At 53.1% G+C, this 16,672-nt stretch overlaps 1 protein-coding gene across 8 annotated transcripts in view; it reads left to right on the top strand.

The window, feature by feature from the left end:
* Positions 1-16,672, top strand: part of B3GAT1 (beta-1,3-glucuronyltransferase 1) — a 54,991-nt gene that overhangs the window by 10,669 nt on the left and 27,650 nt on the right. For 6 of the 8 annotated variants that reach the window (XM_084495497.1, XM_084495489.1, XM_084495496.1 and 3 more), the window contains exon 1: positions 9,607-10,113. The exons of 1 other annotated variant lie outside the window; for it this stretch is intronic. The gene's annotated coding sequence lies outside the window, so the exon portion shown is untranslated. Of the gene's footprint in view, positions 1-9,605; positions 10,114-16,672 lie in introns of those variants that run through there. One more of the 8 variants, XM_084495494.1, reaches the window with a different exon arrangement.

The raw sequence follows: 16,672 nt of genomic DNA, 5'->3' as shown, positions 1-16,672 counted from the left end.
TGGTGGGGGATGCTCACATGCATCAGAATTAATCAGGAAAATTATTAATTTACCTCAACTGACGTGACACTAATAGGACCCATGGAACTCCTTTGGTCCTTGCAAGCCAGTTTCTTCCAGTTTGTGCACTGGATTTGGGAAATTCGTTGCTTTATTGATGAGGATTTAGGGCACAGTCTAGCAGCCCACTGTTTTAGAAAGCAATGTCAACCTGGAAGGTGGGATAGTGAGTCCTCGGAGAGCAAAAGGTCCTCGAATTTGCCCTGTAGCAACCAGTTACCATAAGTGGGCCCTTGTATCGAGATCCGTTTTTACCATCAGTTTCTCTCAGCTGAACATTTTCCTTCGTTAGCCCATGACAAGAAACTGACTTAATTACCAGCAGAACAAAAACGCAGTGTCTTACCAGGCTGCTAATTACATCAAGTCCTGGCTGCTGTCACTTCTAAGGACAACATGAAATCTCAAAGTCGGTATTTTAAGGGAGAGAGGCGTTGGGAGGAGGAAAGGGCTCTGTGTCTGAGGTTCCCTCCTCATTTAATGTTCTTGTGAAGTGGTGCTTTTGCTATTGAAGCAGCTGGCAACACGGGAGTGACTTTAATCAGAGGATAGGAAGCTTGGACACCACCACAGAGTTTGTAGGCTTTGCCAAAATCTTTCCCCTGTTTCCCTTCTGTTCATTTAATGGAGTAGCAGTAGCAGTGGAGAGAAGGAGCTCTTCAGAGTATGTTGTTAAATAAATGGCCAAAGAGTTGTTCTTTGTTCACTAGGGCTTGGAAAATCTGCTGTTCTGTTACGTGATGGGGGTTGTTGATGGGATCAAAAGGTAAGGATGGTCAGTGTCCCGGGATGCTTCCAGGCTGACAGAGGAACTGGTGAGCAAAAGAGCAAGGGGCACACTTTGGAGTCAGAGGCTGGATCATGCAGAGGGTTTTATGAATCTACCTTCAAGGAGGAAAAAACAAAACAACTTGCAGCCCTAAGTTTTTGTTGTTCTTCGGGCAAGTTTGAAAATGCCCTCTGTGCAAGCAGGGGCCGGTGGCCCAGGGAAGAGCCCAGACCCCATTCCTGCCCCTGCCACCTCGTCTGTGAGAGAAGCACTGCAGCAGCTGCGCAGAAGGGCTTTGAGACTCAGAAACAAAGTGGTTATTTAGCAGGGAGATGTTTGTTGTTTCTGTAGTGCTGCATCCCTTTGAAACGATGGCACAAGATGCTGCGGGCTGTGAATGCCACACACGGCCCGCACACCCCCAGGCACTGTGGGCACAAACACCCCATGTGCCCCACGGCTTGCAAAGCTTGGAGCTCTCCTTCTGCAGGTGGAGGGCACATCTTTGTGCCTGCAAGCACTCCAGGTTTCAGTCTGCTGCTTTCTCCCTGGAAAGGTTTGGGCAGCCCCTCACCTGGAGTCCAGTCTGCTCCCAGGTGGAGCAAGAGTTCAGCTCGCTTTTGGCTGGCCTGCTTTAGGCTCTTTCGAGATGGGAATAAGCTGGGAGACGAGGGAGGGAAGGGGGAAGGAGAGTGAATAATGAGGAAATGTTAGATTTCTGTTTATGAAACGGCTTTTTGATGGCAGTCATTTAAACAGCACTCAATAAAATACATTCCCTCAGAAAGGCCGGTTCAATTCTGCACCATACATGGATTTGCAGCATCCGAGACGGATGAGATCTCTCCTGTGCTTTCACAAGAAACAATTCATTTACAGGGTGAAGCTGTCAGACCTGTGTGAACGCTGCCAAACCTGGCAGGTCTGCAGAATAAGCTTTTGTTTGGTTTATCTTTCTTGCTTCGTCCTTCAGCCAAAGTGCCCTGCTCGAGCCACAAGCTTTGTTCGGAGAAGCATTGGAAGGTCACGGGATGAGCCCCGCTCTCCCCTGCCAGCTCGTCCCCACTGATGCTGCACATGTCTGGCAGAGTGCTCCAAGAGATGAAGCAGAAATGGTTACTGCAAAGGTGTTGCTGCCTGAACCTCCACGGAGAATCACAGCCTGATTTCTCTCTGTAGCTGGGAATTAGCTCTGCTGTCCAAGTAGCTAATGCTGCTTGCAGGATTATCCTGGCCACTGCAGCTTGGAGCCCACTCGCATTGTTCCAGTTACTCAAGTGAGTGACACTCGGCCTTATTTAAAATTTGTAGTTGTAGTTGCTTTTTCTGCTCTGCTTGCTGAGCTAACACGGGATTGAAGGGAGAGGCACGAGGATCCACTGAGAAAAGTCGGAGGTCTTGCATGGCATTGCCAGGATGCCAGAGACAGAGCTCAACCTGGTCCAGTTTGTTGCATCATTTTTTCCCAGGAGAGATCAAACCCTGTGAGCTTTGTTTCTGCTGTCTGCAGGAGATTAATGTTTCTGTTCCACCAGAGCCTGTGGTTTAGAAGTAATGACCTGGGGAGAGACACCAAAATAGTGCATGGAAAGGTCATGCTAATGATTACTGGAGAGTAATAAAAGCAATTAAGTATGCACGGCAACTTATTCCTTCGAAAGGGTGGAGAAATCCCATTTGGAGAGGAGCAGAGGTCACGCAGTCGAGAGATGAGGAGCATATTTGATGCGGTGGGAGATGAATTCCCTGACTTGGGCAGGGTGAGCTCTGCATTCCTGGGCTGGATCCGGCGGGCTGGGAACGTTCCTAACACCCGAGGCTTTATCTGCCACGCTGCAGGCTTGTTCCTTCGCCTCTGCCAAAGGGTTTGTAGCCTGCATCCTCTGCTACGCAAAGGCAACGTTTTGCTGCCAAGGGGATGGTGTAACTGAGATTTAAGGTCTGTGTGTGTGCAAAACCCTGCCATGTTTGAAATGGAAGTAGAAACACAGTCATCCTCAATCTGTTTTTTTGTATGATTCACAAGGGGACTTGTGGACCTTGAAAAGAAAACGCGTACCCAATGCCAGTAGATAAAGTTGCAGTGCTTGCTGTTGCATTAACGGTATTTTAATTGCAGGATTGATGTCAAAGCATTGAGTGAATGTGTATTCATATCCCATCAGCTTTATCAATGACAATATTGTTGCTGTTTAAATGGGCGAGGAAGCAGGCTCGGAGTTAAGTGACTTGCACAGGATCATTTGGAGACAGCGGCTGAGCTGGAAATAGGAGCCGGTGCCTTGGCTCGCAACCCTCTGCTAATCACAGCACCGGAGGTGAAATGAAAGCCTTCTCCCATTTTCTGCTGCTCATGCCCGGGGCTGGGAGGCATCTCCTCCCCCTCGGAGCAGCAGGAGCAGAGACAGGACCGGATCGAGGGCTGTCGGGGCTGGCTGGGGCTGAAGAAACTCCTCGTGCAGCTCATGGAGGATGCTGTGGGCACGTCGGCTGGGCTGAAGGGACTGCGGTAATGCTCCCTGCTATTAACCCCAGCAGCTTTTGTGCACTTCCCTGATTCCATCAGAGTGCAGCCGCTCCCTTTTGGTTGGTGGTGGGCTTTTTGTTGAGCAGCAATTTCGCCTTTGTTGCCAAAGCTGCGAGTGGGGCTGGGCTGCGCGAGGAAGTGTAATTAAAGTTTGCTCAGACAAAGGCGTTCGGCGACGAGACGCAGTGTTGCTGAATCCACAAGGGGCACAATTAACTGATAAGAGTAAACTAATTGTTATTCATATTAAATTAGGGCACAGGTGATTTGGAAAATCTATAGACACTCCCATATGCTTTGCAATTTTGCATTGCAGATTATGGTTTTATAAGGCCCTTCTGGGATTCGGATTATAGAGGCAAAGTGTGGAGCTGTATCTAAACTGAACCAACTCCTTCCTGATTAACTACATGATAAAAACGTAAATGTGCACATCAGAGAATTTATCGCCGTTTGCATATTAATTTTTCTTTTCCAGAAATGAACACAACAGTGGTTTTTTTTATGGTTCCAAGTGATTTTGCTTAGTGGCAGGTGAGTGAACCCAGAGCAGGTGATGTGGCCGTCACGTAGCTGTTGCGAGATGGAGGTCAGTAGCAGGGAGTGGGCATATGGCATGGACACGGCTACCACAGGAATGGGCTGAGATGCTGAGATATTTGCTGCTTGTGCTTTCGTGCTGGGCGTTCATGGTCTGGGAGTATCTGTGGGGAAGAGGCAGGATGAGGAGGGACTGCAAATCGTTGCAGGTCGTCCACGTGCTGCATGGGAACGGGAGGCTGCTCGAGCTTCTGTAGGAGGCTCCGTTGGTTTAAAACAGCCCTGAAATGAATATTTATAAACAGGACATGAAAAAAAAGAGTTGAAATTGCTTGTGTGATCTTGGGACGTGTGAGATACTATGATTATTTATGTGCTTCTATGTCTCGCTTTATCAGTTCATTGTGTTGCAATCCCAGAGCGTCACGAGCTGCTCCTGAAGGAAGTTTTCTCTTAATAAGATCCTAACCTGCCTGGCAAATCAGTGGTGGAGAAAGTGGGAGCAACAGAGCAGGAAATGGAGCAGAAATGCATGTTTCAGCAGCACAGTTAAAGTATTCAGGTACAGAGAAACGCAGGAGGTTTGCTTGGACTTTCTTCGAAGTCTCCTGAGCCCCAACAACAAGAAGAGCCCATGCCTTAGGGCATCTGAAAGCCCCCCCTCGGGGCTGTCTCACAACAAACCAACAGGAATTCCAGCAGGGTGCTCGTTTTCTTGCTTTCTCTTCTCTCTTCTGGTCTCAAGCTGTGGTATCCAGAGCAAAGACCAGCGTTTGTGACCGGCGCGATCAGCGCGCGGAGCCTTGGGTGGAGGTTCTGGAAGCAGAGATTAATGATGGCAATGTGGCGAGAGCTAGATCTGTTTGTGTTTGTTTGCTAAGAGGGTGCTTCCCAGCGAATTAAAATCCCTCGGAGGACAGTTTGGATGCGTATGATTTAGCACCGTCTGGGATGCACTGGTCTCTGAACAATCTCTGCCTTGGATTCTGGCCAAGATAACGATCAGAGCGAGGCTGTGGCTGGACAAGGAGTCCAGGGGTTATTGAATCACTCCTGCCAACTCCCGGCAACGTGCTAAAGCGTTTCCTCTTTGATGTTCCCCAGAGTTAGGTTTACCTACTACGGGTCTTTAGCCTGTGAAGAGTTTCTTCCAAGCCGTAAAGAAGCACCAGCGCCCAAGGGGAGCTCCGTGCAGTGTGTGGCTCTGAACCGTTCCAGGGCTCTGAACCGCTGCAGCCTCTGCCTCTCTCAGCAGTGCAGAGAAGAGGGGTCGTGTGTTAGGCTGAGCGTCCTTTCCTGGAGGAAGTCCCAGTGGTAAAATGCCAGGCGAGGGCTTAACTTGTCTGACGATTTGAAGGGGAGAGCACCACCTGCTGATGCATCAGCGTGGCTTTGCTCTCCATTTCCCCATGCTTCCCATGCCCCACTCCTTGCTTTTTTTCATGTGTCCACGAAGTATCCTGAGGGCACGCTGAATCAATCCGTCAGGGTGTGCAAGTGCCCTCTGTGCACCTACAGAGACTTGGTGGGGGCAAACAGCTCCTGCCAGGGAAGAGAGCACCTCCCTGTCCTAGCATAAAGGCACAAGGGGCAGCACAACTTGGGCTGGGTGGTGAGCAGCATCACCGGGAGCTTGTGCAGATGAGATAGTCCGTAAGACTTCTGGGGTGAAAAGTAGGGAGATTGGGGATGGGATGAATGCTTTTGGTGTTGTTTGCTGTACATTTGCTAGAAGAAAAAGAAGAGTAGGTATGGCATGGAATTATCTGCTGGTTTCCCCCCACTGCAGCCCAGCAGTCTGAAAGGCTGAATTTGCTCTCCTAGCACAGCTATAACGTGGGCAGTAGCAGCGAGTGCTGGAAGCGGTCTGTGCAAATAGCACGACGTGTGGCTGCGCTCCCTAAGAAGCTTATCCTCTGCTTCAAAACCCTCTGGCCTCTGTTTGGCCCCTGGAGAATAACTGGGCTAACAGGCACTTGCTGGAGGATCTTTTTGCCCAGTATGCAGGGGCAAAGAGGCCAAACTTTGGGATTTTTCTCCTCCCAGAGCCTAGGGTCCCTCCAATCTGTGTGACAAAACCCCTTGAGTGGGACTTTCAGCTGAGGTCCTCCCATCGCAGTGCCTTTGAGGTGGGGTGGCCCACCTCGTTTCTCACCCATGGATGGGCAGTTCTCAAATCTCTCACCACAGGGCAGTGACAGTCTGGGGTCCATCCAAGGGCACGAGTTAGTTCTTGTGTTCAGGCTGCCTGAACAAGACCTGGGCACGTGGAGCTGTGGCTGGGCTCACAGGGGATGCTGCCAGCCAGGAGTTGCCAGCCCTTGGGTTGCTCTGCCTGCTGCGTGGCTCCTTCCAGCAGCCCAGGGCCGTGCTTGTGTGTACACAGCTGAACCGTACCCGGCTATTTGCTGAGCGTTTGCCCTGGTGCTCTTCCTTTCGCCCTGCGCTGCCTCAGCTAATGAGGTTATTGTGCAGCCGGAGAGAGGCATCCGCTCGGGCTTGCGCCTGGCTGCAGCGCGGATCCAAGCAGGGATGCTCCTGACAGTGCCAGATGGCGAGCTGCAAGCACGGGGATGGGGGAAAAGGGAGATGTAGCTCTGCCCCACCCCGAGGAAAACAGCCTGGCAGGAGTGGGTCTGCCCCAGCTCCATGGCTGGGGGGCTCGGGGTCTGCAGGGGAGACGGGGCACCGTGATGGTGCTGGGCCTCTGGATGGCTTGGGCAGGCAGAGAACATCAGGCTGCGAGCGCCGAGCTGGGGTTTTGTTGTGCCTCCAATCCGGTGGTAATAAACCTTACATAAACCTCGCCAGAAGCACAGCATTAATATTTAAGAAATGACATTTAAGGTATTGAATATATGCCGCTTTCTCCAGAAGAATATCTATGTGTGTGCATGTGCGTGCGTGCGCACACTTGGGGCTTTGTTTTGCTTTCGTAGCGTATTGTTGTGTGTATGTATTTTACTCGGGGTATTTTGTGCTAAAATAAGAAGGGGGAGGGAGCAGGAAAATGCTGCTCTGTTTATATACACTGCTGTCAGCAGCGGTGCTGCATGTTGAGCTCAACATCCTCGGGGAAGCTCTCCAGGCTTCCAGGCAAGCGCCCTGCTCCCTGAACCCCGAGGCCCTTTGGGAGCATTGCCCGAGCCTCTCCGCGGGAATTTGGCTCTGGTGAACGTGGCACGCTCCATACCCGGCACGCAAACAAGTCGATATGCTAAAGTTCAAAGGGACAACCTTGGAAAATGTCAGAGCAGCCTCTGTGCACCATTGCTCTGCTGCTCCGATGACAAAAAGGAGCTCTGAGCGCACCAGGCTGTAATTTGCAGTCTGGGGGTTCTGGGGGTCTCTCTGTACGTGTCTGTGTCCCTCCTGAGCTTCTGCGACACTTTTCCCAGTGCCTTTCACCTTTGTGAGTCTTTGGAGACGCTGGTGCAGGGCTGAACCTGAAATGTTACTGCTCACCCGTAATTTTTATAAACCTCAGGTGTAACACATCTTGTTTCCCTCCTCCCCGAGTTTTTATGTGTTTATATTTTGTGACAGCAGCGCTTTTATCTCTCTCTCCCTTGTTTACCCCGCTCTGAAGCAGTCAGTGGCGATGCCCTTTCTTGTCTCCTGACACAGGCCTCGAGGGACAGCTCCCCCCATCCATCTCCTGCGTGCCACAGCAGCAGGTAAAACACTGGGTCTGAATCCACCCTTTTGATATAAGTGGACATTATGCATTTTTAATAGACACAGAGCTCAGTGAAATCCTTGGTATGAGCTGAATTGGCACAAAATTCCCAGGCAAATAGTCTTCGGAGCTGATCTCTCCCTAGGTACCTTGCAGAAAACGAGCCCAAGGACAGAACGAGGCCGTGCTCCCTTGGATTTCACCAGCTGGCTTGTTTTGCCAAGGAAGTGGCATAGCAGAAACCAGCCCGGCTGCGGTCCTCTGTGTGGTCTGTTCAGAGAGAGCCCAGCATGGTGAAGGGTTTGGGACTGGCAATCCCAGAGTTGTTCCTTATTCATCCCCAATGCAAGCGGAGAGGCAAGGAGCTGCCTTTTAAGCATCTCCCTTCATGGACAGCCCCGACCTGGAGCCAGCATCTCCCTGGTTTTCTGGTGCAAGCCTTGCTGGTCTCACCAAAGCTCACGCCCACATGAGGCAGAGGCCTGGGGCCACGCACAGAGCCCTCCAGCTTGCCTGACTTCATGGGGAAGGAGTTTGGCTCTGGAGGTCTTGTGATGCAGTCAGGGGTTGTCAGTGTGCCTTGATGCTCGTTAGTTTGTGGCTGATGATGTGGCTGATGATTTGACTCTGAACTCCACAGCAAACATCTCTGCTCCCTGGCACCCCTTGGCACGCCCAAGCTGAGCGCTCCGGATGCAAAACGAACAGCGGGGTGAAAACAGTGGGAACCACCAGCGAAAATCACCCAGCTTGCTCCACAACATGGAACTCAGCTCTCGGAGCAGCGATGCTTTTTGCAGGAACTGCAAGTTGTTTTTTTCTTTGTTGTTCTTTTTTTGGTAAAGCGTAAGTAAATCTCTCCCTACCTCCATGTTACCATGGCACTGTAACCTTACCAGATCTGGCAGAGATGGAGTAGCAAGGAGTAGCTGCAGCTGTGGATCTGTGCTTGTCCACTCCGGGACATGCAGCCAGGAATTTAGGGTGTGGAGAGAGGGGGCTGACCCAGCTGGCAGCAGGTGAGCAGGCGGCGGTGGCAGGACAGGTGAGAGGTAACTTACCCCCAGCCTCGGGGCTGATTTTTGGCTCGGGATAAACTGCCTAGCTGCGAGTGTGGCGTTCTGAGACATACGTACTGTGGTGTTCAGCCATCTCGGAGAAATCTGCTGCTGAGCATGAGTCAGCCCTCCCCGGGTTAACTATTAAAGGGCAGCAGCAAGAGATAAGATCTTTGCTCTGCTCCCCAACCCCTTCTAGCCCTGCCTCTCCAGGTGATCCCTGTGGAGGAAGGGAATATCTCTGAGGTCCTGCTGCTTAGGTAGCGGTCACAGAAGCGTCCTGCCTTTCCTCGGGGCTCAGGGCATTTGTACCCTGATTAGGGGCAGCCCTAATGAAGCCCAGAGCCTCCTCCCCGCTGGCAGAGCCCCTTCCTGCTCCTCTCACCCAGTGCTGGGGCCCGTGGTCAGTGCCGAGGTGGGTGTGGAGCTGCCTTGCTGCTCATGCAAGGATGGCTGAGGGTGGCCATGGAAAGCTGTGGTGCTAATCAGAAGGGGAGCTACGTGAGATCTAACGAGCGTTGCCCACCGGTTGCAGAGCCCAGCTGGAGTCATCTGGAGATGTTCTACAAGGTGTGGAGGGTGCTGCATAAAGGGGAGCAGCGCTCAGCCTGCCTTCCCGAGGGGCTGGAGGTGAACCTGGTCTTGCACCCTGCCTAGGGTCACCACATTCCCTCGGAGAGGTGCTGGAGAGACTGGAGAGACCCATCCCTGCCACCCAGCCCTTCTGAGCCTCACACTTGGCTTTCTCCTGCTGAGCCGGGTTGAGCATCTCCCCTCGCCCGTGGCTGCGAACCCAGTGGGTGATGCCGCGGAGTGAGGAGAGCAGGAACCAATTCCTTAAGGGGCCATCTCGGAGCCTTCCCTGGCTTTTCCTCCTGTCGCAGGGAGAAGTGCCCCTGCCCAAGTGGAATAAATTGGTACAGACCATTAGCAGCGCAGGTCCTCCGCTGCTGGGGGGGAGGGAAGGGGCTGGCGGCACTGCTCTGGATACAAAGCAGTCAGCCACGCTCTGGCTCCTTCCTCCCGCACCCCGTTGGCCTCCTCCTCCTCCTCCTCCCTGTTTGCACGCTCCCTCCCTCCCTCCCGCTCGCCCTCCCTCCCTCTTTCACTCTCTTTCTCTCCCCTAACGCCACGCTGCAGAAAGGCAGACCTGGGAACTGGAGGTCCGCGGAGGAGGAAGGAGCTCTGCCCTGCTATTTCTTTGAGAGTGGAACGGGGAGGCAGAGATGCGATGAAGGAGTGTCTCGGTCGCCGCCTGGATTAAGAAAGAATACATTAAAAAAAAATAAAAAAAAAATCCGGACCCAACAAACGAGGAAAAAGGGAGGAGAGAAGGAGGAGGAGGTTGCTGGGGGGAGCCCACTCCAGTGGGCGAACAGCTGCTTTGAATCGTGCCTCTGTTCCCAGGGATTAAAGCATGAATGGGAGCAGCTTCCCGGCCACGATGGAGAGAGAAGGCGGTTCGGGCTGTGGGAATAAGGTAACTCTCGCCTCTTGCAGACATTGCATGGCTGAGCAGAGCAGGACAGAGATCCTTTATGCACAGGGCTGGGTGTGTGTGTGTGTGCCTGCAGCGGGCAGGGAGTGGGAGAAAGCAGGAACGACTCGAAGCAATTTTCCTACCCCTCCCGGCGTGTTCAAAGGCTGCAGAATGGCTCGGGGGGCTGCGGTGCTGGAGATCACTTTGCCCCCTTTCCCAGGCTGGGTGCCGTAGGATGCCAAGCCTCTTTGCCTGGGGAAGGCTGGCTGGGTTGTGGGGAAATATGCCCATGTCTCGCCTCCAGGAGCCCTGTGCTCCCAGCCGTGCCCTCCCAGACCTGCAGCTGCTCTGGGGCTCCCCTCGTGGGCTTGGTGTGGCTCCCCAAAAAGCTGCGTGGGGACGGTGGTGGTCCTGTGCCCTCCCAGCCCCCCGTGTGTCTGTGCTGAACGATGGGAGGGAGGTGAGATGCGACTGGGAGAGTTGCTTTTCTCTTCCCGTGGTCTTCCTCTGCCTTTTCTTTGCAACAGAAAGAGAAGGGCTTTAGGAGGAGGGGGAACTGAAATCCCTTTCATTTGTGCCAGCAGTGGCGAGAGCCAACTTTGAGGCTGCTTAAAGGGAAAAGCTCTGCGAGTGCTGTCTTCTGGAGGAAGAGGAGATGGCTGAGAGATGCTTTGCCTGCTGAAGAGCGATCTCGGTGTCACGCTATGCTGTGGGAGTGGATGGGGATGAAAAATAGTGATTAGGGGGGAGAAAGTCCATAGTGATCAATGAAGCTGGCCTCAAATGCTGCTTTCCTTTTCCCTGCTGGGCCTCTCTCTGACAGTTCCTGGGTCTGTGACCCTGAAAGCCCTGATTTCTCTCAGGCAGACCAGAAGGCACAACTTCAGGTAGTCCTGGGAGGTGGCTCAGCCCCGATGTTGTTTGGGAACATGCAGAGGAGGTCCTGATGTTTATGGCTGAGGAGCCCATTGCCACTCCATCCCAGCGAGTCCAAGCCTTGGTTGGAGCCCCCCAGTATCCCTGGCAGGGTCTCGCTGCCGCAATGCCCCTTGCTGTGTGCTGTCCCTCGGCTACCCACTCCCTCCCTTGCCTTTGAGGACTTCTTGATGGGTCTTCAGCTTGGCACGGGGCTCGGCAGCATTAGCCTTGGATGCTTCTCCAGTGACGTGTCACAGAAGTGCTTATGTGCACAGGGCAGAAAGTCAGGAGCTCTGATGTGCCGTCAGTCGATGTAGGAGCTCCTATACACATCTGAGGAGCTCAGGGCCCAGCGTTTGTTACAGACCCGAAGAGACACTCATCACACAGCTATATCTGGACCTTTTGGACGTTACGGTGAGGTGCCACCAACTCGTGTCAGTGAGGGAGGCTGCCCGTGTGTGCGTGCATCTAAATACAGGAAAAGGGCTCTGTAAATGTATGGTGGAGCCTCTGCCATCCTTTGTTTTGTGAGTAACCCTTGCTTGTGTGAGAAAAGTGTCTTAAGACACTGCAGTGGATCTCATCTGTGTGGCTCGTCCTGCTCTGCACACACATCTCCGATGGGGCTGAATTGACCGAGGTTTGGCTCGAAGATTGCAGTGGTTGGGATCACTTGGGTAACCTGCAAGTGGGATGGAAAAGGTGTGAGAAAATGGAGGTGCTAGGAAAAAAAAGGTAAAATAACTTCTTTCTGTGTATAGACCCTTCTCTGTGTCAACTTCCAAGCACTGACGAAGAAGGGACTGGGGGATTAGATGGGGAAAAAGAAGGATATTTCTCCCAGAAGGGTTATTTCTGTGATATTGGCCTTGGAAATGGCCAAAGCCAGCAGGACAGTGGATGCTGTTTTGGGGGGAAGGTGGCAATAATTGTATTTTCCTGCTTGAATATGCCTGGGTGTAGGAAAGAGAGGAAAGAAGCGAGCTCAGTGCCATTGGCTGGCAGTACTTTCCCATTTCATGCGGCTGAGTTATAAATCCCTCCCTGCCTCCCCCCAAAGGCGTTCCTAGTGAAGCTGGCAGCTTCTCTGGCAAAGAAACCCTCTGAACTCAGTCGTTAGCAGCACAGGAACGGCCCTAACAAGAGCTGGCTCCTCGGAGCCGGGCTCACCCCACGAGGGCGCAGAAGACGGGGTGCAAATCCGGTGTCACTTCTCTAAGACAGCAGAGCGAGAGGCCATCCAAGAAAAGGCCTCCCTGCACATGCACGTGGTGGCACGGAGAACAGGGGGAGAACTTTGACATGTGTTCATTGGCATCCCAGAGTTTCCCAACCCATGGAGGTGGCTCAGAGCGGGGGCTGAATGCCGTCCTGCATGTCCCAGGCATGATGCAGTGCCTCTGGGCTCTGCCGTCGTGCTCTCCTGTGGCTTTGTCCCATCAAGGCAGGATGGCAGAGCCCCGGCCAGCTGCAGAGCTGCCTGGATTTATTCCCTTGACCTGCAGGTTGCTCCATGCCTTTCAGGCTTTGCGACCGTGTGCCCACAGAGGCAAGAGGAGCCGCAAGCACCTCCGTTGTGCAGGGCCTTGCAGATTAGCACCCGCACCGAGTGCTTCCTTGTAGCAAATATCTGCTGTAACGCCGTTATCTGGCCTTAGCTGACCAAGAAACCTTCAGTGACGAAGTGTGAGCACACACTGCCCTTGTGCAAAGCTGGCTGCTCAATGTCAAAATAATGCTTTCTGAAAGGAAAGCTGTGCGCCTGCCCTTTTAATCTTTCCCAGCACCCTCATGTTGAAACAGCAGAAGCCTTGGGAAATGAAAAGAACTGTCTTTTAAGGGACATCAGGGCAAATGTTGCGGTTCTTTTTTTAGTGTTTCTTGGAGACTTGCCTTTTGCAGTGCCTCTGCTCTCTCCTGCCCTTGCTTCACTTCTGTCAGCTCGATAAAGTTGTGCAAAGGGAATTTTTTTCCTCTTCAAACAAAATCCAGCAGGCAGATGGGAATCCGTAGGGAGAATCCTGGCCTTTTTTATATCACTGTGCATTTTGTCTTGCAGGGGTGAGCAGTGCAAGAGGCTGCTTTGGTTCCAAGGCTGCTTTTTGTATGGGCTTACCAGCAAGGTCTCTGACTTGTGGGCATGGAGCAGACCTTGGCCAGCATCTTTCTCCGGGGCTGTTGCCCTCTGTGGAGCTTTCTTACCCTGCACTTTTTTTACAGCTTTGCAAAGTGCCATGAAGCAGCTTTGACAAGTTAGGCAGACTCCAACTGTAGTTTTTGTTTGGGTAAATGGCTGGGGGTGAATTTACTGTGGCTTCATTCCTCCCCAGAGCATATTCTGGAAGCAGTGCTGTTGACAGAGTCTCCCTTTTTCTCCTGTCAACCCCAACTGTTTGTGTTTGGAGTGGTGAGTTGACACTGGGGCTGGATTCAGCTAATAAGGGCTTCGCTGAGCGGAGATCACAGGATGTGCCCCATAATTAATCTTAATGTCTTGATCTAGACACGTGGAACCCCCAGGTGCTCCAAGTAACACCGCATATTGCTCACGACCGACTATATCCTCCTCCATTTTCTGATGGGAACTGCACACCTCCGGGGACCTGGGGCACTGGGAGCTTGAGGAATGAACTGTGAGCTGCCGCTGACTGCAGAGCTCATGGCTTTGTCCCACAAATGTGGGCATGTTAGTCCCCATCCTGTACTTCACCCTGTCTGTCTGTAGACACTTTAGTTGTACAAGTGGCTCTTGTCAAGGCGTGTTGTTCACAGGCTCATCAAATAACTCCTAAATTATACCTTACGGACACGGTACGGGGCCTGGAGCACACTCACACGTGCAGCTTTGCACACTTGTATTTTCCATCCTGGCCTTTGCACAGACGGGTATGTTCTTCCCCTCGTACAGCTGCGGGCAGAGGCACACGCTGCGTGTCTGTCAGAGAAGTGCCCTGTCCTGCCCGGTGCCATGCAGCCTCCAAGCGATCCGCCAGCTGCAGCGCTACCTCAGCAACCCCTCCAGCTCCGCTACCCAGATGATCCATGGGGAACACAGCGTGATATTCTTGGCAGCGACAGCAGAATAAATAGGAAATGCTCAAGATCTTCTTCCTGCCTGGATCAGAGCTATTTTCCTCAAGATGGGACAAGAGCTTCGTTTCTGGGCAAGGCTTCCTGTGCTGCTCGTGCTGCTGCGAGCCGGTGATGCAGCAGCAGCAGCGTGTTAATGCATTGGTCACTGCTGGCCCAGCTCCAGCAGCACACTGCCCCGGAGTGCTATTTCTTGTAAGCTCCTGAGACGTGCCTTGCTGCTCCAGGGTTCCTGTGCTGCATGTATCCAGTCTGCACTGAAGCAGAGCGTGTAAGTACGGGACGGGCAGAGGAAATGTCTGAAGGGTGGCTGGATGCTGACACGGGCAAGGTGGCTGCCCTGTGGTCATGCAGTGACCCTGCTGGCAGAGCTAGGGCAGTCCAGGGAAGAAATGCTGCCAATTAGAGTGGGACAAGCTTCCGAAATGCCTGAAAGCCCCCCAGCTCTGAGGCCTCTGGGGAGGGGATTTACAGCTTCGCATCACGATGGCGAATTCTCTCCATTCAGCTCTGGGCTGGTGCAGAGACGCGCACGCACTGCAGAGCCCACTGCACACAGATCTCAGTTGATCCCCAAGTTCCTTCCTTGGTGTCTGCTGGAATCTGGTTATCCTCCCTGAAATACCAACAGCTGCTTCACAGCTCGTGCAGCGTGGAGAGGAGTGTTCAGCCTCTCTCCTTCCATTCCTGCCTCGTGCAGTCTAGACTGGTGGGCTGGGTTGTCAGAAAAATTTGCTCTTCTGCACTGTCAGCCATCTGGGAACCCCGTCAAAGCCCAGTGGATAGGGAACTGAAAGCTGTGCCGCAGAGAACAAAGCCTACCTCCCCGCTGGAAAGGTGGGAATCGCTTTGCTTAAGGGCATTGAAGATGCAGATGTCTGCTCGTGTTGGTTCAGCTGGGTAGTGAAGAGAAGTGGGCATTTCCAGCATGCAGCTCACCTCCTCTGGAGGCATGCACCTAAAATAAGCCAAATTAATTCTCCCATTGATTGTAAAAGGAATCTAGGCAGCTAGCCTGGCTGTGGGGATCTACATCTACAGCACAGCAGAAGGCAGGGGTGGATGTGTCCCACCATGGCCCTGCACTTGGGCACTGCAGGGCCAGTGCAGCCCTCATCTGACCTTCATCTGGAGCTCGATATCGATGATTGCAGCACAAAGATCTCCTCCCAGCCAGCTCCTCTCCTCCAGCCTCATCCTCATTGTGGAGGTGGGACAGGACCCCTGGTCCTCCAGTGCTGCAGCTCGCAGTGGTTATGGGGGCAGCCCTCACGGAGAATGAGACGCGCTTTGCTTTGTGGTAGGAGACAGGGGCACGGGAGTCGTCTCGGCTGCTTTGCTGGCTGCTGTTCTTAAACACCCTCACACGATCTCTTCCTCGGATTTGGCACCTGAAAGGAAAAAGAAGGCTAATCCAGAAGAAATACCTTGACTCTGCCTGTTCCCCCTCACCTTCCGTTCAGCTGGATGGAGACCAAAAGCAGAGGGATGGATGCCGAGGCTCTGCTCTGGATTTCACGAATGGATGAATGTAGAGAGGCAAGTGGGGATTTTGAGGGGATTTGGAAGCCTGCTCCAGGATTTGTCTGGCACGCTAAGCATTTATAATACTTCCAGCATTATGATAACATAATGCCAGCACGAGTCGGGGCCCACTCCAGCTCTCGGTGAATAAAAAGCCTATAAAACTCCTATCACCACTGGTAGGAGAAGGATCCCACTTCGGAGAAGTTGTCGCTTTGAATACCCCATGCTCCTGCCTCGCCCCAGTGCTGCAAAGCAAAGGCTACGACGCTTTCGTGTGATGCTGTGAAGAAGTGGGTCTGGCTGCAGATGCGTGGGGGAGAGGGTGCTGAGCGAGCTGCACGCGTGATGCTGCCCGGGAGCAGAGCACCGTGGCCTCTCGCGGAGAAACACAAAGTGACAGTGCCGTGGGTGCTGGGCTGCCTCCCCCTGGGCTGCTCTATAAATACCCTGGGTGCTGAGGCGTTCTGGCTGAACTCCGTGGATTTCTTGCTTTGTTTGCCCATCTGTTTTACAGCTTCTGAAGCTAGGGAAGGAATGTGTACCGAGGCATTTCTCTTAACACAGGTGGCCCTGTGGGGGCCGGCATCGCTCCGGCCACACGGGACCGGGCTAGGTGATCTATGATTATTCCACCTGAATCCTGTGGCATGGAAGGTAAATCTGGAGCTGTGCTGAGACACCGGTGGCCCCGCAGTGCTTCTGGCTCGTGCTCTGCAACCCCTCCAGCCCCGCGGGCACGGGATCCGCAAGCCCAAGGGAAAGGTTGGAGTTTGTGGAGTGTACAGGAGGTGAGCTGCGCCGCGGCCATTAACGAGGTACATTAACCAGATGATGAGGGAGCGGCCTGACAGGGTTGTTAACTCCTGTCCCTCACCGTAACAAAGCCGTAAAACCCTCCGGAGGGACGCAGGTGGGAGAGCAGCACCGCGCTCCTCCCTGGTTGTGTCCACGCCGAGAAAAGAGCAGCTTTGCAGGAGGAATTTCGCTAGAGACTGGGTGTGGTACCCGGAGCCTCTTTTGG

The sequence above is a fragment of the Aythya ferina genome (genome assembly GCF_964211825.1).
Source record: "Aythya ferina genome assembly, chromosome: 22".
Lineage (NCBI taxonomy): Eukaryota > Metazoa > Chordata > Aves > Anseriformes > Anatidae > Aythya > Aythya ferina.
Note: the sequence above shows the minus strand (reverse complement) of the source record. Positions and strands in the feature narration are given on the sequence as shown.